This window comes from Haemorhous mexicanus, chromosome 5 (genome assembly GCF_027477595.1).
Source record: "Haemorhous mexicanus isolate bHaeMex1 chromosome 5, bHaeMex1.pri, whole genome shotgun sequence".
Taxonomy (NCBI): domain Eukaryota; kingdom Metazoa; phylum Chordata; class Aves; order Passeriformes; family Fringillidae; genus Haemorhous; species Haemorhous mexicanus.
Window position 1 is genome coordinate 44,707,476 of NC_082345.1, and position 25,189 is coordinate 44,732,664.

Here is a 25,189-nt window from a genome sequence, read left to right on the forward strand (position 1 = left end):
CTGGACACCTTCTGTTACATTTTGACAGCTTGTGTTTAGTCCCAGGTACAGCTTCTCACTTGTGTCAGCAAAGCTGCTCACCCCCACTGTGCCCATTGGTGGCAGCCCCTTCCTTCCACAGCATCCTCGCCCCTCCTCAGGCAGGGGAAGAGAAAATCACCTCTGGCCCCAAGATTTCTGCACCCATGAGAAGCAGCCACAGAAAGATGGATTAACAGCAGACACCACTGCAATGTCTCTAGGGATGCTGACCACAAAGGCCACATGAGCAAGCACAGCACAGTACCAGCTTGGCATCACTGTGGGGGACCACAGCTGCCTTTTGTCCATTGACTTCAGAGAGCAATGAGGACTAAAATCTGTGCCAATCCCGTGGCTGGGCTTTTTTAATTCAGGGAACAGAACGCGAGGTAGAGGGTCAGAATTACCACTAAAGTGTACTTCTAAGTGATAGAGCTAATTGGCAAGGGCATGCCAGTGACAGACAGCTGATCTGCAGTCCACTGTCAGCCTGAGCTTGACAAAAACAAATGTTAATACAGTCTTGGACAACTGTCTATATAAAAACATATCAATATCAAGAGGGCTGTTACTCAGCTCACCATATGAGACTGTATCCAGCAGTGTATTTTGTGAATAGTAACGCCAGTAGAATTTTACATCTAATACAAATCCAGCTACTTGAGAGCTCCTCTGAGAAGGGTGCCAAGAGCTCGCTCAGTTACTGCACCTTGCTGCCCCTTCACACATAGGCACATATTAAATGTAACTATTCCTCCCTGGAAGAGAGCCAGACACCAAAAGAAGAATTTCTTTTGGCATCTTCAGATTAAACTGTTAAAATTGAAGTAAACTCATCATAACCATTTAGTCTGGCTGCTGATGTGAACTTCAGCTCAGGTATTCTACACACTAACATCTGCTTCACTACTTCTTTTTAGTAACAGGCACTTGAAAAGAAATAATCTTTGCTGCATACGGTCAAGTGCTACCATTTATACTGCAGCACAATTTTTCCTTCTGTCCCAATCCAAGCCTTCTTGAAAGAATGCCCTACATTATCCGTGGCAATAAAACCTAAAACGATATAGCAGCTTGTTCTAATAATGGATGTTTGGTCACAAATTGTTTTCTTTTGGTGTGAATTTTTACTTTTTTTTTTAATTTATTTTTATAACTCCCTGCAAGACCTAAGGTTCTAGGTAAAAATCTTCTTCTCTCCTACTAGTATATACTCAAGATCTACACATTTTGGAGAAGATTTAAGCTTGTGATATAGATCTGCAAGATATTCTTTGACTTACACATAATTTGACGTTTTCTCATTTAAGGGAGCAATCCATCACAACAATATTTTGACATTAAGAGTGTTGACATCTGCATGTGATCTGGATATGTAGGTTTCTCTTAAAATCAGTGGGCAGAAACAAAGTTCTGGGATATCTCTCCCTGACCTGTTTTAAACATATAAGCTATAATGAAATGAAATGTGGCCTACAAGTGCCTATATCTCTCCATTATTTAAAGTACATCTGGAAAAGTTGTTCAATTATAGATGCATATCCTACTGAAGTCTGTGCTTGGATGAATCCAGCCCTATATAAAAAGTTGTAATACAATTTTTGGTATGGCAGTGGACTGAAAAAAAGTGACCCAGTCCCTTCTTCCATTTCAGAATTTTTAATCTTAAGTATGTTGAGGGTGGTAGGACAAGGGTTATCCGGTTGGTTTATTTAGCTCTTACAAAATAAGAAAATGAAAAATGTATGCTCTAGATTCTAAAGATGTTCTTTCCATCTTCTTTGAAACTGATCCACAGCTTAACAGCATGATGTTGAAATCTGACATTCTGCAATCTTTTCTGTACTGTTGAGAAAAATATGTCCAGTTTAGCTGAGTATTGTGTCTCTGAAAAGCATGCGCTGCAAGACCCATATTTTGTCTCTGTGTTTATAAAATGTGCAACTCAGGACTGTTGCATCACAAATATTTTTGTGGTTGTCATGGCTTCATAGAAGACAATTTATGGAAGGTGCAGACAAACTATCTTGTGCTTTGCATACCACATACAACTATCTTTTTGAAAGTAAATCTTCAAGTCAAGCCTTATGCAAAAAAGCCTAAGAAAGAAAAACACTGCCATGTTAAGCAAAATAGTGACAAATTTCATATGTGCAATTTTAATTGACAATTTACTCAATAAAGTCACTGGATAAACCACTAAATTAAAACTTGAAAGAATGTTCAATGCTTTACAGAACAACACAGAGGACAGCTTACCTTATGTAAAGGCTGGACACTTGCCCAGATCCACAGAATTGGAGGCATCATTTTTAGAGCCAATTTGTGACTGCACTGATTAAATTGCTAACAAGACATCAATTTTTATAATGTCTCATATTTTTGTGACATTTTGTGAGATTGTATTTTATAATATCTGAATATGTGGCATTCTACAGTTCTATAAAAGTACTTGGTATTAAATACAATTTCTTCCAAATGTGAAATAGAGGCAGCAGAATAGATTTGATTCAGGCAACAAAACAGGCTGTCTCTGATGATGTAGATACCAAATATGCATCAGGGACTGCTCAAAACTCAAAAAAAAAAAAAAAACCAAAAAACAACTTAGTGTTTGCTCAAGATACTGCCAAATCTTTTTGAATAAGTCCAAGAATTCCATAGAAGATCCCTCTGCAGAACAAAAAAAAACCAAAAAGCAATGCTAATTTAAAAACTACTCTCAGTGAATTATTTGAAAAGCATTATAATGCAGCCTGAATTTTTGTTGGCTTGGATAACTGCAGGTACACAAGATCTTGAGTAATGAGACATGCCATAGGGTGTGCCAGTACACAAGTTTGAGTGTGTTACGTATGAAGGAAATACAAATCTGAAAGGTATATTGCACATCACATTGCCCAATGTCCCAGCTCTTTGGTTGCTCCACAGCACCCTTTCAAATGAGCTAGACACACTGATGGGTTAAAAACCACCTGTGCACAAGTCAAAAACACAGAGGTTAAAGAGAAATATCAGTGGTTTCCTTCTCACCCACCAGTACATTAATGCTCGCTGCAATGGTACTGTGATGAAACTCCCCCACCAGCCCCTCAAACTGGTTTCAGTTTCCCAGCCCTCTTCATCTACAGACACTGCTTCAGACTGCTCCACAGATTGCCCACTGCCCTCCCTCCACTCTTCCTCCCTAATCCCCCAGCTTCACCCAGCTGTCTCATCCCTCCTTGCTGTAACAGCTCTAGTAGCTCAAAAACATGCCAGCAAACAAAGTCCAAGGTAAGGAAAAACTACTCTACAAATGACTTACAGCTTCTTCATCACAAAACTGGTACTTTAGGTTTCCCTGGTTCCTTGACTTCCCTTCAGTTGTCCCCACTATCTTGTATTTAAATGTATCTGTACAAATGCATAGATAATCATGCACAAAATAAAAGAATGCAATACCTTAGAAGTAAATTTTAAGGCTACTCTTCAGGGCATAGTTTTGCTGTGATTATTTGAATATCACTTTCTGCCTTAAATAAAGAAGTATAAACTTAGCCACTAACATTCTTACTTTTTTTTAATGCTGCAGTAGCTCATGAAGACCAAATATGTTCAACTCATTAATATATGTTGGTAATTTTCCTCTTTTGATCAGGTCATTTAAAATGCTTATATGAAATCCTTTTCTTTGTCTTTTACAAATTATTTGTGGGAGATAGTAATTTTTAGAGTATAAAATCTTTTTTCTAGTCAGATCCGATAATGTATGTGAGCCTAATTCAGTGGAACTGAGTGTGTACAGGAGACTGAGTATTAGAAACTAAAGGGTGTTTTTCAGAGGGGAGAGGATGCTGTAAGGACATTGCAAAATAAAAGTGAAAAGGTTAATGAGCTTGAATGAAACAGTACTATTGCCTTTACTAGCATTGCAATTTTTAATGGTATACATCTTTTGAAAGCCTGTACCTCTTACTTTTAACTCAGCAATCTTTGTCATTGCACAATTATAATGTTAAGCAAAAAATACTTGTTTCTCACCTGTAAGAAAATGCAAGATGTTCTCCAGCTTGAAAGTTTATGATTTATGTACAGATATATAAGTTGGTAAATATGCACTATATTTGTTGAAGGTTCACTCAGATTTGCATCTGGATTTGGACCCTTATTAAGAGAGGCATTTAAAACAAGTAAGAAGAAAGTGTAGGTATATGCTATAGTAAAAAATAGAGAAAATAGAGAAAATTACAGTAGTACTTAGGTATATATTACTAAAACAGACAAGCATAGAGACAAAAATATTCAGCAATTGAAGAAGTAGTTTTGTTGGTAGATAAGAAGGAGATACAACTCAAACTGATTAAAGGGTGCAATATAATGTATTTCTACTTTGCCTTAAAGGGCAGCTATGCTGGCAGAAGTTTTCACTCCTGCAGGATCAGCTCTTGACTGTAGCATCTACAAAGCTAAAGCAGATTTTTTAAATAGGCAAAAATCCACACAATTCCTGACAACTGAGGGTACTCAGAAGACAGAAAATTTTATGCAACTCCCAGCTGGCCTGAGCACTGCAACAACAGAGCAACTTTCCCTTACAGCTCACTTTTCTTTTTTGCGCTCTGGACTAATCACTTCCTTCCAAGCCACCCCAAGTAGGTCTATTTGAGATAAATACAACATTTTTAACTGCCACAGGAGAAGGATGCAGATCACTGTACAGTTTCACTGTAGCTCTGCAGCAACAGGTTATTTTAGAGATGGTGTCCTGGTAACCTTAGCAGTAACACAAACCACCTCCCAAAGGCCAGCCCAATGTCCACAGCTCCATCTATTCTACTTATGCTGCAGCATTTTAGGATTGACATTAAAGGCAGTGCTTTGACAGCCTCCACTTTGAGGCACAGTATGCATTTTAGGTAGCTCATGCTGCCATGGCTTTCCTCAAAAGCAGAATATTGCATTGCTGGACTGCCCGAGAATTAAAGCTCAGTAACCTGACAGTTTATATCATTCCCTCCTTCTTCTGCTACCTTCAAGATCTTGTGTCTTTTCACTGCTGTGAAAATCCTTCCTGCTTAAGGAATCACTGCAAGACCCTCTGGATATTATCAATTCTCTGAGAAATAAAAAAAAAAAAAAAAAAAATACTTAGAAACCATCTTGAATATGCTTTTCTCTCTTTAGGACAAAAGTGTTTCTTGGTTCCTGTTTGCAGAAGAAAGTAGGCAGCCCATTTCTCTGCTCAGCAGGGCCCAGATAAGCAGCTCTACCAAATTAAGAAACAAAGAAGGATTCCCTCTGTCAAAATCACAGAAGCAGAATAAAATGCACCTGGGAGCATGAGTTCAACCAAATATAAAAGGTTCTGTGCTCAGTGGGGTTTCGTTAAACAAATCAGGTCCAAACTTTTAGGAACACAAACACAAACCGCTCCCTTCTCAATGGGGTAACAGAAACAAACACACCAAGTTAATGAACGCAGCAGGGATTGACCCAACAGTTCAAACTCCCCTTTGGAACAGTGCAAACAGCTAAGAAGCAAGCAGCCTTAGCCTCTTGGCACAGGAAAACAGAACCTGCTCTGCTTTGGTTGGGTGACTAAAAACTTCCTTCATTACAGAAGTCCTCCATTCTAAAATGAGGAGCTAAATTTATTATTAAATGCCAACTAAAGATTCATCCATTCAGTTCTGACTGCTCACATGCCAAGTCAAAGTATTGGCATTGAAATGTCTCCTCCAGGCATTTGATTCTGTTGTTTTCGTAGCCAGTCCAAATTCTGCATCTCCTCACACTCCTGTACTGCCAACATCACCCATCAGCACCCACTACTTCTTCTGTGCACCTGGTCATAAAGGTTCCAAAGAGGTCAAGAGGATCGTGTGGAAAATACATACACATGTATATATGGTATTTATGGCTGCTTACTACAGGCTGTAAATACCATACTGCAACACTAGAACTTCCCAAATCACCAAAGCAATGTAATTGCAGCCTTCCAGGGCTTTCTTCATTTCCCCACTTCATCTCCTAGTATGCAACATGTTGCATAGTTCTTCCTATTTTCACATCACCTTGTGTATTTGTGTATATAGATACAATTACTACTATTGGAAAACTATCTACTCACTCATGTATATTCAGCTGCCATAATGAGAAGTAAATGCTTCTTTCAGACTACACCAGAATGCAAGATTCTCTGCATATAAAACAGCTATAACTGCTGTTCAAAGTACTTAAAGGACAGGGTATTCAACACACAGTTATAACTTCTGTTTTCATCCAGTATATGTTCATTAGTAGATGGAATTGATCTAAAAGTAGGATTTAAGCTTCAGTTATTAAGAGATAACAACCTACTTAGCCAGGATCCACTAACACAAAAATTAGAGAGCCTAATTTAGGTGGCTAATTTAGGTATCACAAGAGTATAGTCCTGCATTAAAAATTGTTGCATTTATATATCTGGGATAAAACTGGTAAATGGGGGACAAGAAAAAAAAATTTAAAATAGAAGAAATTTGCAACTACTTTATTAAAGTTAAAAACATATCCTGGATACTTAATAAAACATATAATTCAGTGCAATTAAACTATCAATTTATGTAAAACAAAGTAAGCTTGGATATGAAAACTACTACAGTTTTGAAATTTTTCAGGAAATACATACCAGAAAAAAAAAATCATGGCTTCATAGCTAAAATACATTTTCATTGAGAACAATACAATTTAAGTCACCACTTTACATATACAATATTTCAGCAATGCTTAAGTGTATCCAGAACTGCATGCTCATTACCCAATTAAGCAACAACATTTCATTAACCCCTGTCTATGCTATTACACTCAAAAGAAGAATTTATTTTAATTGTGGAAGGGATAGGCATCTGTATCCTATTACTATACTATTCATCAACAACAAAAACCTTCCTATGACCTACAATTAGAATAAAGAAATCACAAAAGCAAAGGGCAATAGACTCTCTATTCCTTTCTCAAAAAATTTAAAATTAAAAAATCAAAATACAACTAAAACTTGCTCTGACTGAAAACATGACATGTCATTCCACTTCTGCTAGGTTGAAAATATCTGCCTCTGTGAAACTCCTCAAAACACTATTTCTTCAGGTTAATGTGTTCTCCCATCCACTCTGTTTTCACCTTCCAACGTGTCATTCTTCCAATGCTACATTTTCTCTGTACCCTAATAATGACACTGGAAAGGCAGAATTAAAAGCCGTAAGGATAAAGACTGCAAACATATGTAACTCTGCATATAAAAACAGCATAGCAAAACATCAGTACTGGTAACTCTGGAGGAGCATCATCTGTATCCTATGAAAGGTGTCCTACAAGTGACAACTGCCACTGGCAGTTTGTTTTAGCGTGGAAAACCCAGTATGCAGTAGGATGAGAAGAGTAGAACACTAACTTGTTACTGTCTCTTGGTTTCTAATAAATGGGGAGAAGGAAAAAGTTCTGACCAAAATAAAAACAGGAATGGCAGAGAAGATGGACACATTAAAGAACTTATTTGGAAATAGAGACATCATTTTGGTAATCACTATGAGAAATAATTTCCATTTAACCTAATCAGGCAAGTCAAAGCAGGCGATCAAAAAGACCACATAACAGAGTCTTAAGAAGCAGTCAGAGTCTCTTCAGCCATTACAGAGTGTAAACTGTGAGCAATTCCTTATAACACAGGAGAACTACACCACAGGAAGGGAGCTCAAGCATGGACCTGGAGTCACAGAAAGAGAGGAAATGCCAATCAAGCAACACTGACATATTAATTGACTGAGAGCAATCACCACGGTGCTTTTAGGTGTCACTGAAAAATGCCCTTCCTGGATTTCTCTGCCTCATGTGATCTTGGCCTTTATATTCATTAGCTTAAAAATCACTTTCATTATTTTCATGAAGCTAAAACTGAAACAGATCACAGGCCATGCAAGGCACTCATAATGTTCTAGTGTTATTTTGTATGAATGAGGAAATGAACTAAATTGAAATAATGCACCCCTATTTCCAGCAAAACTACAACAAAACATCTCTTTTTGAATAACTACATGAGAAAAACATGAGAAAAAGCCCCTACCTTATGCCTCTAGCCAACATAATTGTATCTGCACAAGAATAAGAAAACAGGTTCTCTTTTTTCCTACTCTTCCCAAATACAGAGCATACTTCACACTCTGTAAATACAGGCTATTACAGCATATTCTTTTCTACCTATATTCTTTATATATACAACCTAGAAGTCAAAAAATACAAAAGCTTTTTCCAATCCTTGCTAAAATATGTTGTTGTGGTTTCCAATCATGTGCTATTGAGTCCCCTGATTCCCCTTTTGTAGTGTTGGTGTGAAGAAGGGAAAGAGGCTGCCTAATGGAAGATAAGGAGTTAGGACCCCTGTGTGATAATATGAGTAGAGCTCTTAAAAATTCCTCAGGGCAGAAAGGAATCCTTTAGTTTAGTACTATGTACAAAGTATTTTAAAGATGTACATTCTGAAAAGGGGCTGGTAATAAGATGATAGGCCCATTGCCACCTTCAACTTCCAGCAGCAATTTCCTTCCATAGTCTATTCAGCTCTCTCCACCTGCTCTCAGATGCAACCCCCTTGCTCAGCCTCCTTGAATCCTTGTCCCAGGCACACTTTCTTCTGTCTTCGAAACCAGTCTCCAGTTCTAGTTCGCAGTATATATCTCAAAAACTTTCATTTCTGCCGACAGCAGGAGGCACTGCTGGGAACACAGGGTCCACAACCCAGGTTCAGACCCAAACCCACCCCCAGCAGTGCATGCAAAAGCAATTAAACTCTAGAAAAGATCTGTTCAGTGGAAAGTATACTCAGCAAAGGCTGAATTATCAAGGAATTTAGCATATAAAATTCCAATTGTTAAGAAATCAGACACTTACATTGCCAAGGGGAGTTGATTTGCATCATTAAGTTGTTCTTTTCTTGGCTTCTTTTGTGAACCTGCCCTGAGGGCCATATCAAAAATGCAAACCATAGGAGCTCAATCTAGTAATGACAACTCCTCTGGCATTTTAATTCAATAGCACAAGTAATTGTTGAAATATCCCATATTTTTATCCAATTTCTATCTCTCAATAAGATCAGCAAAGAAAATCAGCTATGTATCTCAGAAGTCAGATTGTTAAAGCTGGTAGTTTGAGCACAGTCTATAACACTCCAAAACTTTTCATTTTCATCATCATTCATTGTTATTACAGAAATTTGAAAAGAATACCACACAGAACCTAATTTGTAATGTTTAAAAACCACTCTAATAAAACTAATTACAAAAGCATATGCTGGAATTAAGCATATGCTCATTTCTCTGTCTGAAATACTAATCAAATACATTGTAGTAGGAATTAGATATGTTAAAAAAAATCAAATATGCATTTTGCATATATACTTTCACCATTTTTGCCAGCACAATAAATGGGGATTTCTTTTTGGTTTCTTTCTTCACATGTTTTTAGTACTTTAAAAGACATACTTGTTCCAATCAGTATTTCTTGATTTCAGAACACACAAACCGAAAAGTAAAGCTCCAAAGGTGACACTAGGAAGTTAAAACTCACACGATGGATCAATTGAGATTTCATCTTTTTTTGTCTCTTTTTTGCTTGTACCATAGACTCCAAGAGTGTTGAAGTGCTGAATGGCAAGCATGAATGTTAAAACCTTAATCAACCTATTTCTATGGGGAAAAAAGAAAAAGATTGTATCTTTTGGGATGATGTGCTGGTGTTTTGTGACTGATTTTACTAATTTTGATTAAAACTGTAGACCATGTGGAAAAGGCAATGCACCTTGTTGCACTATCATTATCACCACTGAAGTGACAGAAATGCTGAAGTTCTTTGATGCCAAGAACATCTTGAACACCATTACAACTCCTTGTTGTATGTGCTGCCCCTGGGTGCCAAACTTGGGAACGTTGCCAATGGTTTGCTAATCCTGAGGCCACATGATGGAAGGGCACTACACAATGGTCATGCCTGAAGCTGCAGCAGGAGTCAGCTTGCAGGTATGGGAAGATGAGCTACTCTGAAGGACCAGGACTGACTTTAAAAATATATAAATAAAAAAAGCTATGAAATACAATCATTCTGAGTCATCTTCTGTGCAACACGCTTTCTGAACCTTGATCATCACCTACACGAGTCTTTCACTGGAAAACCTTAAAGAAAGATCAAACTACCAAGATTGTGGTCAAAACAACTGGAAAGTGTTCTTTTGGGGGATGCAAATATTCATGCTGAAAGAAAAACACTTTTTAACTTGCATGTTTGGGCAACTCTAGTCTGCACAGTTTTATACTTTGACTGTTTTTTGCGGCGTTTGATACTGTCTTTATCTTTCATATTAACCATATGAAAATAATGTCAAATCCACCTATTCTCAAATATTCCAACTTCTCCAATATTTAGACATCCCATGGTTTGTTGACAGGAAACTAAAAAGTACAAGTTTCCTACAGTATAAAATTCATAGCAAATTTTATAAGATTTACACTATTATTACAGGCACTGCTTTTTTTGTTGGGTGAAACTAAAACACATTCAATAGCTAACATTCAATTATCATGACACCAAGCTGAAAGAAAATGCATCAGCACTAATTAAAAAAAAACAAAACAAAAACAAAAACAAAAACCTGGCTTAAGTTTGTTCTCTAGTGCTCCCCGCCTTTATGAATTAAAATTAATTCCATTTCTTAAGATCTTAAGTCTTACAACTACAAAGGAAAAGAGTATATTGTGGTAAGGTTCAATTCCTTTCCATTATTTTCCTCCTTCACTTCTGGAAACCTTCTAAAGCGGCCTAGTCATGTTCATATCCTTTTGGAAATGCTTATTCATTTTTATCAGCTCTTCATGGAAACCTCTTCATTTATATCATGCTCTTCATAAAAGTCATAAGACAGAAGAGCACTGTGATCCAAAAACAAAAAAAATATTAGCATGGAACTGGAAGCTTGACCTTGAAAACATACAAATAAAGGAACTACTTAAAGACAACACATAAACCAAAACTAAAATCAACAAAAGGAGCTAATGATGATGAATCTGCCTCCTCACTATCACCACCCCCCAAACCCCCAAAAAATACTATGAATTAAAAACCTTAAGATTGCAAAGATAAAAATCAAGCAACAAAGACTGTGCCTCTTTCTAGTTCATCAGCCACTGTGACCTAGTTAGATAACCCTTTGCTCTCCAATTAGAGTTTAACAAGATTTTTATTGCTTGATCATAAGACCAAGAAACACAAAAAGATATTGGATAGATTGTAAAGCCAAATATAGCTGCACAGTCAGTTTGTCCAATATCTTCTACTCCTTAAGTCATGCAATGTTGTCTCCTTACTCCTGTAGGCAAATTACTTTTGTTTGAATATTGCAAACTTTTCTTCAAATGTTCCAAGATTCACAATAAAATTAGAGAAGCTGGCCCAACAGATCACAAATACATGTGAGTCAAGGAATGCAGGTCTGGACTGAGACGCGTGTGTGGGACTCAGCCAGATCCTCGTGTTCATTTGACACATAAAACAGTTGGTCAATGACATCATATTTTCCAATCTAACCTCCTTCTTGGGGCTGGGCAAACATTATGCCATATATATATTACACAAACAGACACAGAAACTGGTAACCTTCTTATCAATGATTCATAGCTATGACCTAACCATCTTAATAAAACTCAAAAGATAATTACATTTTTTGCAATTATATCAACCTTGAAACATAAAATTCATTTAACAACACAGATTATTAGCATGGCCCAAGAACCTTCTTGATTCTCACACAAGAAAATTGTCAGCTTAAATTCTGGCAAATGGTGTTAAGGGATACAATTTAATTGAGAATTATACTCAGGCACTATCCTTGCTAAAGCAAACTTGTCCTCAAGAAAAATGCAACTCTTCAAAAGCGTCATGTGATTCTGCAATGGGAAATAAAATCAGGTAAATCATAGCCTCTTTTCTTGACTTAAAATGGGTCCAATAATAACCATATTTACTGGAAATAAAGCCACCTCTTCATTGCAAAAAGAAGACAAGATAATTTACTTAAGAAACAAAGGATACAAGTGAGAACTTTTTTCTAAAATTGAGGGGAAAAAAAAAAAAGCACTGAGTTCCAGGAAAAAAAAAAAACAAGAAATAGAAGTATGATAGAAGTATGATGTAGTGAACCACATCCAAGAAAGAAGAGTAATGAAAGAAAAACATTTTTAAAAAACACTAGCTCGTGATTCAAGAAATGTTTTTTTTCTCTCCCTTAACTTGCCTGTCCATAAATTTAGGCTGCCCAAAGATCTCCTGTCCAGATAAAACTTGGATTCTAGAATAAGAATCCTGACATAGCAAGAGCTGAGTGACCTTAAATACAATACACACTACAGAGAAATGACAGATGAAATTAGGTTAAAGAGCTGGAAGGAAGCTTTTTAAATATACTATAACAATGCATTTATTTACAATGAAAATTGCTGAAAAAGAATTCCTTCACTCCTTACTGCAGCTGCAAAGCCACAATATTTAACTACACTCTGGTTTCTTTTTGATATTTCCTTTTGTAATATTTCAAAGTCTCCCCCTTTACATGTAAAATACCTGCTGAGATCACAACACAATCCAAAGAGTTTTCCTATCTATAAAATGCGTGAATTTGGTTTTCCACCATGCATAAAGACGTTCCATGAAGACCACAGTTCATATTTAGGCTATTCAACATCTCCATAATATAAATAAAATCAGGTTTTCACTACCAAAATTATTTAAAGCTGCAATAAAATAAAAACCATAACCTCCAGCCACCCCTCTGCCTATTCAAAATGATCAGCTGTTTTGTTTTGAAGCCACTTACACTGCATACACTATGCTGCAAACTAAGCTAGGTCGGCCCTTGCAGACACATGGAGTTACAGCTCTGTAATGAATTGCACAAATAATAGAAACATCTCAAGTATAATCTCTTCTCTGAATGTATTCCATCATGTAGAAGGAGTTCAGCACTCAGGATCAAGTACACTATTCAAGGTTAGTAGACAATAATGCAAGGAGAGAGGAGAGAGCCAATTTAAAAATAAAAAGGGAATCATTTATGCATTATTCCCATATTTACTACTTGTACTTAAAAGTATATCTCACTTTTATTGAATTATTTGCCAGTTTCCTCCTTCTTTTAAATATGTGTACATCCCTCTGTCTCAATGACTAACTTTTCTGTCATGATTCATCTAGACAGAGATAAAGCTCTCGAGTTGTTGGCTCAGTTGGTGTGTGATTAAGTTTATGGCCCCATTCCTGCACTGGAAGCCACAAACACCTTTTCATTACTATTTGATCAGTAACTTGAGAGCCACAGATGGGAACCACTATGGAAACAAGCAATTATTATGGAGACCAACAAAGCTAGAATGGACGTCTTCATGAGGTACCAGCTTTCTTTAGCTTCTCTCTTTTTACCAAAACAGCTTTCAACAACAATTTCTGTAAGACTCCTTTATTGAAAGCTCAGGCTGGCACTGGAAAATCCAGGTATCTGCAAACGTTTTTCTGCTTTGTTTTGTTTTCCTATGGACCTCACTGGAAAAGCAGTGGAGAATTTGTGTCTGTTCTGTGACCCTGCAGGACTGAAAGGTAATGTGCTTTCCCAGAAGTACCAGGGGACACTTTGGTCTCTGAAACGTGAACAGGGCAACTCCTCAGACTCTCCTAAGACTTACTGCCTTTTAGGGGCCACTTCATCAACAATGATGAACCCTGAACGATTGCTCCCTGCCAGGGAGACTCTTCAGACCATTCCTCTTCAGACCTTCCCAAGGACTGTGTGCTAGCAGTGGTCAAGTAAAGAGAATTATGGAGGACTATTTTCGTGGCTCTGTTACTACTTATACCGGGACCTCTGTACACAACCATTCACTAAAGCCAGCAGCGTTTCGAGATAATAACGCCAGAGTCGCGGAACTCGGAGCAGCCCAGAGCACGGAACAGCAGCTGGCACGGAGCAATAGTGGCCCCATCCAGATCCACCTTCTCCAAGGTCACCTCGCTCAGAGCTTCTTGCAGGCCCGTGCCTGATGACGGCAAGCGCGGCGGCACGGCTCGTGTTCCGCTGCTCTCCGCCCACACTTCCCGGCGGAGCTCGCCGGGGCGGGGGCCGCGGCTCTGCTCGGGGTGGGCGCGCTGGCAGGCTCGGCGCCCCGCGGGGATGCGCGCAGCGGCGCGGGGGCGGGATCGCGCCTCGCTCCCCCCAGAGCTGCGGCCTCGGCCCGGCCCCGCCGCCCGCCTCCCTCCCTGCCCCGCTGTCAGAGCCGCCCGCCCGCCCGCGTGGCAGCGGGGCACGGCGGGGTGTGCGGCGTCTCCCTGCGGTGGCTGCTTTGGTACTGGGGGACGACAGCTGCATCCCACGCCGTGTCCTTCCGTCCGTCCGTCCTTTCATCCATCCATCCATCCATCCATCCATCCATCCATCCATCCATCCATCCATCCATCCATCCCTGAGTGGGCGGCGGCTCGTGTGTGTGTGTGACTGACAGGGAGGCGCGCACAGCGCGGGGGCAGCCGCTCGCACTCAGCCCGCCGGGGCCACGCCGGCGCGCCCCGGCTGCGGCAGCCACTTCTCCGTCCCCCGGAGCCCTCCCCGGTGGGGACAACCTCAGCGGCCTCGCTGCTCGTCCTCCTCCTCCTCCCTCCTGGCGGGTAGGTTACATTACCTGGTCTCTAGCTCGGACTGGATCTAATCCCGCGGCCGCCGCCGGCTCGTCTCCCGGCCGCGGGGGTGAGTGGGGGAATTAATTTATTTATTTTCCATGAGGTGTCCTCTGCAGCGGAGTAGCGGCGGGAGAGCCCGGGCCGGGCGGCAGGGAGGGAGGCCCGGGTGCTGCTGTCCCGGGGGTGCTGCCGGGGAGCGGCCGAGGCGTTCAGCACCGGCGCGGGGGGGCGGGGGCTGCAGAGGAGACGCCTCCCGGGCTGCCCAACCCGGCTCCGCGGGGCTGGCGGGGGCGCGGCGCCCGGCCCGGGGAGAAGGGGATGGAGCCAGAGCCAGTGCGGGAGGTGGGACAGGACGGGATGTACTGGGCTGGGGCGGGCGGGCAGCGCCGGGCCCTGTGTCCCTGGGGCCAGCCGTGAGCGCTCCCCGCCCACCTGCCCGCCCCGCCGCACCCGGAGCCCCCTCGAGCGGAGCTGGGCCGGGGGACGGGAGGGCACCTCACTTCTGTCAGCGCGAAACGCGTCCATCCCCCCCGTCCCACCCCGATCTCCTCTTCAGCACTGAGTGCCAAGTATTTTACATTAAAGGCAGTTCGCGCTCTCTGTTCCACCGAAAGTCTAAAAGTATATCGGTTTCCTCGTGTTAGGGAAAAAATAAAAAGTAAATTAACCGAATTCGTTTTGTGCTCAACGCAGGACCTTCGCCTTCTGAAACGGGAACTGAAATTTGGCTCGTCAGCATCGAGTTGCTGATGAAAATCTTGGTCACCTCAGCATTTGCCGTCTTTTTGTCTCCTTAAGAAAAAAAAAGTTATGAGAAGTGTTTTGTACGTATGGTAAACATATTTATGGAAGTGACCGCTAAATTATCCAGAAATCCTGTCTTTAAGGCTAAAATCCTGTAAGGAAATAGGTAAACATAATCATAATTAATTGCATAATTAAAGCCTTTACCATATTACCTATTCTTGTCTAAAGGTTGCACATTAGGTGCAGTACTTGAGTACTGTGAGGAGACTGAGAAGTTATAGTTGTTGGCATTGTGTTGTGAAATGTACAGAAGGAAATGTTAATATCATATTAAAAAAAAAAAAAAAAAACTTGATTTCAAGCACTTTGTTAGAGCTTTAGGATCAGGATCATTACAGGCATGTTAGGAACTGAGACTGCCTGTGCATGGACAGGAGGAGAACTTGGGCTGATTGGGAGTAATGCAGTTTCCTGAGCTGCTAGTAAAGGAAGGAAAGACTTGAACTTGTGCAGTTTATTTTTGTCTGTTTATTTTGCAATAATAGCATTTGAATCCCTTAGCTAGAATCAGCCACAAATATCAAAAAGTTTTGAAAAATAATCTGGAAAGGAGCATATCACCCCTCAAAAAACCAGCGTCATGAATGTCAATTACATGAAAGAATCCATCCACAGACAACTGCTGTCTGAAGCTCAAATTAATAGAAATCAGGTTTCTTTGTCTACATTTCTTAATAATTGATTTGCTTTTATGTGAGAAATGTTAGGAACTTTTCTATGTTTTAAACTGTAACCATTAAATCAGAAGATACAGATCTGGAAAGATCAGTAATGTAACATTTAAGCATTCCTTCATTCTTTAGGATGTTATTGTTATTATTTATGTATCATCCATTTCCAGGCCAAGTTTTTCAGATTCAGGAGGGAATACTTTGTCACATGTCTGTAAAGCAGCCAGCTCTCTACAGTCTCTGGGCAGATTCTGGCATTGTACTCATAAGGAGCAGTAAGTAGTTCACTGGTAGAGAGGGCAAACACTGTTCTTCCTGAAACAAACTGAGCAGCGTGGAGTCAATTTGTGACATTGCATAAGCTAAGTAGTACTTGAGTTATATATCTGAGTCCAGGGGCATTTTTAGGAGCAAACACGGTGACTGCCAGGACAGCAAGTGGAAGTCACAGTTGCATTACTTAGGTAGCAATATCAGTCATCTCTTGTGCAAGTGTGTCAAAGGAGCCTGTGCCCAGCTCACTCACAGTCACAGTGTCTGTCCTGGCAGCAGGCTGCCCTACAGGCTTTGGAAGACCAAGGACCCATGAGGAGCCCACTAAGCCTGTTGGAGGGAAGAACAGACACTAAGCCATGACTCTTGGGCATGCAAGCAAAGACAGCTTGGGTACTGATGGCCATGATCAAACTCTTCCAGGCAAGCCCACAATTACAGGGTAAAAATGTTGAAATTAGTATGAAATTGGATGTAAAATCTTTTGTTAAAAAAAGCTTCCAGTGCTGAAATCAAAGTTGTGTACATGACATTACAGCAGTCTAAAGCTGTGTGCCATATTCAAACACTTTTTATGCCCTGAAGAAAACTGTAGGCCATATAGGACCTCAGACAGTTCCTGTGAAATGCAAAGCATGTCTACATTGCCCTTTACAATAAAATAGTAAAAAGTTTGCATGCTGTTTTATATCATTTTAGGAAAGTCATTTTCAAAGAGAGCTGAAAAATAAAAACATGAAGATAGAAATGATACCTGGTTTTCATTGCATACTTCTATTTCTTCCGTAATTATATGCCATAACTAAAATAAATATATTTATATATAAATATAAATATGTATTTTTAATTTATAAATGTGTACTATATGATATACACAATAAATTTACACAGTGTAAAATTTATAATTTTACACTTATATGTGATAAGGTGTATCAACAGGCAGTCTTTGCTGTACCACATAGTACATACTGCGTGCTGTATTAACACAGTGCTACATACAGTGCAAGTTGATGTATTCTGTGCTTGTAAATAAATTTGTATTTATATTATACTGCATATATTAACATCTATATAGAAATAGCAGATTGTATTATCATATGTGAACCATTACATAAACATATTATGTATATACCTATGTGCCTCATGCAGCTTCTTTCAATGCCTATTTTCAGACACTCTCTGTAGGAAAGGTGATCTTAATTGACTCACTGTTGCTGTGTGCTCCATTGCATTTGGTGTTTTCTAGTGCAAGGCAGTGTCAGAACATAAGCTAGCTGCAGGTGTAACAGTGTGGGATTCTGGCCTACAGTTGGCACAAGTTCAGATACAGCATGCTGTGTCCAGCCTGCTTAAAGGCACAAAGATTACCATGAGCCTTCAGACTAGAAGTTGATGTATGAATTAATTGTTTTCTTGGATTTTGATTGCAGTGATATCATGGTTTTAAGTGAATACACTCCTCTGTAAGTGACTGTAGAGTGAAGGCTCTGAAGTGGTTTGGTTCTCAGTTGTAGATTGAAAAACCCTGTTGGCATTCTGCATCTTTCCAGTCTTGGTGCACCTTTGCTGTAGGAAGCCCATTATTTAAATTTAAGAAGTTTAATGAAAGGTAGAAATTAATAATTTTTGAGGGAATTTTAAGAAGCTACTAAACGTTCAGAGCTCTGTGTGCATGTGTGTGTGTCTGTGTATGGGAGTGTGGCATTCTGTATTTTTCAGTGAACTAATTGTTAAGAAGAAATTAAATCAACTAATATGTGTATGAAAAGAGCCACATCTCTGGTTGTTAATTTTGTGTCCAGTTGATAGATAGATTTTTGTGAGGTTGCATGTTAAACACTTTTATGTTTTGGTTGTAACAACTTGAGGGTTTTTTTAGTGATATTAACATAAAAGACTTTTAAATACTATTTTTTTTTCACTTGAGAAATGTTGAATATTTGATGGTACTTTCTGTAAGTCTATCCACTAACTCTTTGGGTAAGTCCCCTACTGGAATAGTCCCTTTTCCCCACATTCCACTTGTCAAACAGTTTTAGCTGAATCCAGAATTTTACAGGTCCTCTTCTAAGCTTAGAACTTCTCTGCTACATTACAGGTTATGTCTTCTTGTCCCAGAGTCTGAATCTAAAGGAAGCATGTTTACAATCATGTGTTGTTCTGGCCCACGTCAGGTTGCATTCTGATTATGTTCTATTTTTCCTGCACTGATTTTGGTTCCATAAATACACATCTCAAACTTCTCTCATGTCCGTAAGCAGGCTGGTGTGGTGTGTATTCTTGTCATCTCCAAGTGATACACAGGATAATAACATGAGTATTATATTGGCAAATCATCTAGGCCACCTTCTGTAAGCTTTATATCAACTGCTAGTAATTGTCAGCCTGTGTCTCACTCCACCTTCATTCATACACACAGGTAGCTCTGTCACTAGCATAACATTTAATGCTAGTTCTGTAAGTGAAAGAGATACATGTACTTCAAGTTTTGTGATAAAATTCATATAAATATAACTAGAACATAGAATTCTATGATAACATATAGCCAGAGCATGTTTTTCCATTGAGGTTCGTTTTCTCTGTAACCATCAACCATGCCCCAATCAAATTGTTTTCTTTTGCAGCTCAAAGTGACACAGAACACAGCACATTGTCACTACAGGAGCAGACTCGACTGTGAAAGATCTCTATCAGGCATCACAGAGAATTTGAGGCAGCTGGCAGCTATCAGCTGAAGCAGTTAGTCAGTAGAACTGAACAAGATAAATAGATAATTGAAAAGCCATCTGGAAACCTGGGAGAGATAATAAGCCTCTCTTCTAGAAGTGAGGTAACAACTCAGGTAGGTCACAGATGAACTCAACTCCCAGATCAGTGCTTTGCCTAATAACACTGAAAATACAGCAGCAGTTCATGGCTGTCAGTTCTGAAGTAGTATTGAAGTTGTTGTTGGAAAGGCAGTTTGGCATATTCAGTTATACAAATCATTATTGCAATAGAGTGAAAAAGGATTGTACTGCTAAAAGACGGGTGACCAAAATCCCGGGAGCAACATGGTCCTTTGTAAAATTACAGTTGCCAAAATAGAAAACTAGTTGCACACACTTTTTACTCTCCGTGCTACTTTGTTTATACTGCCCTGCAGTATATTTTTGCCACACTGACCATGGTTGTTTGTGGGGCAAGTGACTTCTTTTTTTGTGAAATTTATATTTATATTAAGACAATGGAACTATTTTTGTTTTATTTACCATGAGCACAGAGAATGGAGGGGAAAAGCCAATGTCTATGAGTGAAAGAATGTGTTGATCTTAGTAGCTGCATTTTAAAAGAGTCCTAAAGAGTTTTTCTGTTCAAGTCACTCTAATGATTCTCAAATTTCTGACTACAGGGAGTGTGAAATCTTACAGTAACATGCAAGGAAACTGATACCATTTGGTAACTCCTCTTGCTAGGTTCTGATCTCTTGTAGAACTATACTGATTGTAGGGAAGGAACATGAGATATTTTTGTGAGAGTGGGCACAAAAAAATAAGTTTTTGGCCTTTTTCAAAAAAGAAAGCGGCATCTTTCCACCAGAGAAGTTCTTGAATTGATCCACTGGCACCTGTCTATTTTGTTAAACCATTCAGGTGGATCACAGGAAATAACTGCTGCCAGTGTAATAATTCTTGTGGAGGTGAACAAAACAAACAAACAAAAAACCCCAAACAACCAACAAAACAAAACAAAAACAAAAAAGAAAAAAGGGAAGACTTTTGCTGTTCAATTTACTTAGAAAGATGCTGTTAAAAATCTGTTTCCAAAAATTCTGTCTAAAAAATTCCGTGCATTTGCGCTGAAAGAGCATAGAGCAAAACACATGCATCAAAGTTTTTTACTGTACTAGTTGCTCCAATTACAGTGGCAGTTACAGTATCAGTTGCTACAGTACAGTAGCTAGGAAAGCAACATATTAAATTCTCAAAATCCTTAAATGAAAAATTTGCATGTGTCCATGTTGCTGGCTGCAGAAATAATGTGATTTATTTGAACGGTCTCTGTAAATCTTAAAAAGTAACTGCTGTTTTTATTTTTTAGGTATTTTTCGAATATCTGTTTTACTATGGTACAGGACATGAATTAGTTGTGTGCATATGTAAATTCTGCTTCTATGTGTTGACTGTTGAGCATGTTTTCCTTTCATATCTCATTATATGAGTGCTAAAACAAAAAAAAAAAGGCAAAGCTTTAAAGTTTACTAATGCATGAAAAATTTTAAATTGCCATTTGCTGTTTAATCTTTCCATTATAATCCTAGTGATAGACTAGAGTCTAGAGCCATTTTTCATATCAGTTTCTCAGTTTAGACAAAAGTGTACAATTGTAAATTACCATTGTGTTGTAAGATATGTCTAACTTCATTAGATTACAAAACTTCTTAGGTACCAGGAGAATTTTCTTCCTGACTTACTTATTTTTATTTTCTTCTAAAAGAAGGTGAAATGAAACAGCCAAAAAATTACTTTTTAAGTAAAATTCCAGAATCTGCCTAAGTATTTATTATACAAGAATCCAATATAGCAATAACTATAATCTAAAAAGATGTTGGCAACATGCTGTTGTAAACACTGCAAATAATACTTAGAATAATATGCAGAGTCAGAAGTAAGAAAGCATCACTCAGAGGGAAGCATCCTTATAATTAGGATAGAAACAGATCTATTTTACTTTTTTCTCTCCCTTATGAATCCTTTGAGTATTTCAGTCTTTTACTGTGCTGCGATCCAGATTCAGGAAAAGTGAAGAATAAATAGTTCAGCTCAGGCTCACAATATACAACTGAGATTTAGGCTCTACTGTAGGAGATCTGAACAGAGGAAGGTCTTAGAAACTCTCTGTAGTCAAGTTCTCTAATTGTGCATGAAGGGAGAGATCCTTTGTTATCTGGTTGTGCTCAAATATTAAGTCAGTGCTCTAAATCTCGGGGGATGAAGGTGTCTGTTTTATACAGGCACATTACTTAGATTAACTGTTCAGAAAAACATCATGCCTAAGTGTTTCCAAAGCTCTTTGCTCTACCATCAGGAAAAAGGAAAAGGCTTCCCCCAAAGGGTTCTGAATTTCATCACTTAAACGCCTGCTTATTTGAGAGCTGGCTGCCTAAGGAACTACATGTGAACCCTCCTGCTGCTATAATACTCTGAATAAGGCCCTTGAGTGTAGATAGGTTTGCAGAAATGTAAAGCATCAATGAGCATACTCTGATGGGATCATATTCTGCACTCAAGAAAACATGACATTCCTGAACAAGCTCACAGAATGTAATGAATTTCTTGAATACCATGAGTACATTGAAGTAATCTACAGTACTTCACTTGTTATTCATTGTGATGAAAGCACTGGAGTATATGATCAAAATCATACATGAAAACCTTTCACTTCATGTCATTATGACTTATTATTATAATCTTGGTTTACTTTTCTGGGATAATCACATCTTTACCGAGTGGGTAAAACTTTAGAAATAGAAGTATGGTTGGAATACTAGTGCTGGGCATGCTTAAAAATCATCAGTATATAATGTATTTACTTTCTTTGCTGATTAGGTAAAAAATGTGTGTCTACATTTGAGGGGACACATACCAAACAAGTTCTTCTCCTAACACACAAATCAACACCAGGAGACTTTTGAAGAAGAAAACACACAATATTTACGTGTGTGGTTCTAAAGTGCACTATAAGGAAGCAGAAGTCAACTTTCTATTTGGGGAAGGTCTCAGATTGCTAACCCAAACCCTTTTTTCCCAACAAATGGCAATGGCAATGTGTTTACAGGTATTCACATATTTCCATTACTTTTCTGTGACTTTCTTGTTCTTTAACAATAAGGCCTGATGTAACTTCTGCAAGTGCCCCAGGATCACACTGTTTTGTTTTGTTTATTCCACAAAATCAGTAATAATAGTTTATTTTTTTCCATTTACATTTTTTTATCAGTCGTTGTCTCATTGTCAGTAATGTCTTTGGATGCACAAGTCTGATACCGAATTGGTATTCAAATATCTACTTCTTATCAAGTAGCTTGAATTCAACAATTTATTGTGGTCTAGGGTGAGACTTAAGTGCAAATTGAGACATCGTCGGCATCTATATGGAAGGGCTCAGGTGTAAACTATATATGTAAACTCTTGCTCTAGACAAGAGTGAATGCAACCTGTGGACCCTTCTTGGTGCCTTGTCTGCTGATGAACTGCTTTGCAGATGTTTCAGAGGGAACTGAGTTGTTCTCTAAGCTCCATCTGAACACAGACAAAAATTATGGCATCATGTGAAATGTACTGTCAGTTTCTTTCTTGCAGTTCTCTACGGGATGAAATTCCCAGAAACTGGAAAAATACATTTAAAATATATTTTTATATCACTAAGTTCCTGACAAAAATAGTGAAAAGAACTTTCCTGAGTTTCTCCCAAAGACAAATCAGGATTCCATAAAATTGTTGGTTCTTCTCTTGTTGTTTGCTGTGACTCGTGCACATCATACAACAGTACCCGAAGCTATTGACCAGGTAAAGCAATCTCGGATATCTTTGTGTGCTTTTGTTCTGAAAATGTTTATCTATGTGCATCTTGGATCTCTCAGGCTTATTCAATGCATTTAAGATATTAACAGGATTACTTGAGTTGGTAACCTGAAATAATCTGACATTGCATTTATTGATGCACAAGATTATTCCAAATTTTGTGTCCAAATGTCTTACCTTAGAGTTCCATATGAATAAAATACTTTAAACATAGTTTTTCGTTTCCTTTGTAGTGATTCTGTCTACTGTGGAGTCATTTATCCCCTATCCTAGAGATTTTCACTTCTCATAACATCAACCCCACAGGGTTTTTTAGACCATTGGGTTAATCTGAAGATCTCCAGCTAATATACTATGGAGTAGGTTGGAATCCAACTATAAAATAAGATCAGAAAGCAATAGCAAAAACACAGTCCAAGTTATGGTCAAACTAAGGTTACAGAGTGTGGCTACTGCCTCAGCTACAGAGACAGAGCCTAGACAGCTGCAGAGCAGTGGCAGCCAGCCAGGATGCCTGAACAGATGAAGATGAGGCCAAGAGGAGGAGGACTTAAATCTCAGATATTAGTTACTCTAATATAGAATGAACGAGCTATATAAGAACCTTACATACCCAGAAAAGAACTAGAACAGCTAGCTGGAAACAAAGTCCTTGAAGTCCCTTTTGCAACTTTTCAAGTAGAAATTATCATAGAAATATCATATATTTTTCCCATTCTATTTATAAAGGATATTATTGCTTTATGGGATAGTTGCAGACCCTGAAACAAAAATATGGCAATTGAAAACAAGGCAATTAAATTGCTCAAAAAAGGAAGAAAAGAAATGCAATTCAAAAAGATGTATGCAGAGAACCCATAGCTGTCTGCAGCCCTCCCCATTACTCTGTGTAGGTAGTGCTCAGGATTAGCTATAGAGACAAATGATGTCAGAACCAGTCCTCTAAACCTTTTCAATTTTCCAGTATGAAAATATCCTGTAGAACTGTGGTGTGGTATTGGATATGAAACAAATAGTTTGGGAAATTTTTTTTTATGTCAATAGAATATTTTTCATTAAATTTTAGTTCATCTGTGCTGTATATTTTGTATATTTTATGTTCCTATTAAATAAAAAAAAAATTCCCGATAAGGACATCTTTTCTGAAAGCACTTCTTAAAATAGACTAGCTTGATGCTGAGGATAGTGCTTTGACATTGAAGAAAACCAGTGAGATGCAAACAAATTCTTGCAAGGCTGGAATTGATGCATGTATACTTTAGAAATGGTTTGAGTCATTAGTAGATTAATAGGCTGCACAGAGAGCTGGATCTTTGAAAGAAGTCAGTGAATTAAGGACAGACTATTACCCTGTAGCTCCCATTAACTTGCACATTAACCATCTAGATCTACAGATATTTCTGTCCCATACAAATCACTGGAATAATGGGTATCGGTTTTATATAAAATCATCATGGCCATACAATGGAATGTAGGAACATTTTACCACTACTGCAGTTAGAATGGCCAAAAATAACCATACATTTGAATAAAGCTTTGTCAGGATTTTTATTCTCAAGAGCCTGCCTATTCACAAATCTGTGGTAGCTGAATATCAGAGTTAGGTTTCCTGCTATGGTTTGGTTTTATTTTTTTCAGTAATAGTTCATAAAATCATTCAACTATTTTCATAGAAAAGTACAATTTGACAAATCTGATAGAAAATATACCTGCTCTTGGCTGAGGACAAAGGAATGGCTAAGAGGACCTGTCATCTCTGACTGCAAGCTACTCTTCCTATCCTTTATCTTTCAAACAGTGATGAGTTGTGGTGATAGACACAGTGAAATATAGCAGCCCCTTCCAAAGGGCTTAAAGTGTTCTGTGTGTGCAGCAAGGTCACAGGAAAGTTCAGCAAGGTCACAAACATTCCACATTAAAGAGTTTCATCATGGGCAGGAGCCTTTGCCAGTGGCATTTGGAATTTCAGTTACTCTAGGTTTGATTCATAAAACCTGATGAAACTTGCAAAGTAGTAGCTACACTGGAGCTAAGCATCTTGGCGTATTCTCAGTGATTAGAAATAGGCACCTGAAGGCCACAGTTAATTTCATCAAAAAGGTCTAAAAGGGGTGGATGAAATTGTCT

At 38.7% G+C, this 25,189-nt stretch overlaps 1 protein-coding gene and 1 long non-coding RNA gene across 3 annotated transcripts in view; one reads left to right on the forward strand and one right to left on the reverse strand.

Annotated features, from left to right (window-relative positions):
* The window catches only part of SLC16A7 (solute carrier family 16 member 7), an 81,246-nt gene extending 66,277 nt beyond the window's left edge, over nucleotides 1-14,969 (reverse strand). For both annotated transcript variants that reach the window (XM_059847011.1, XM_059847013.1), the window contains exon 1: nucleotides 14,751-14,969. The gene's annotated coding sequence lies outside the window, so the exon portion shown is untranslated. The remainder of the gene's footprint in view (nucleotides 1-14,750) is intronic.
* Nucleotides 14,354-23,275, forward strand: LOC132327647 (uncharacterized). The gene is made up of 2 exons (XR_009486571.1): nucleotides 14,354-14,736; nucleotides 15,442-23,275. It is a non-coding gene; the product is annotated as an uncharacterized LOC132327647 (long non-coding RNA).
* The last annotated feature ends 1,914 nt before the right edge of the window (nucleotides 23,276-25,189 follow it).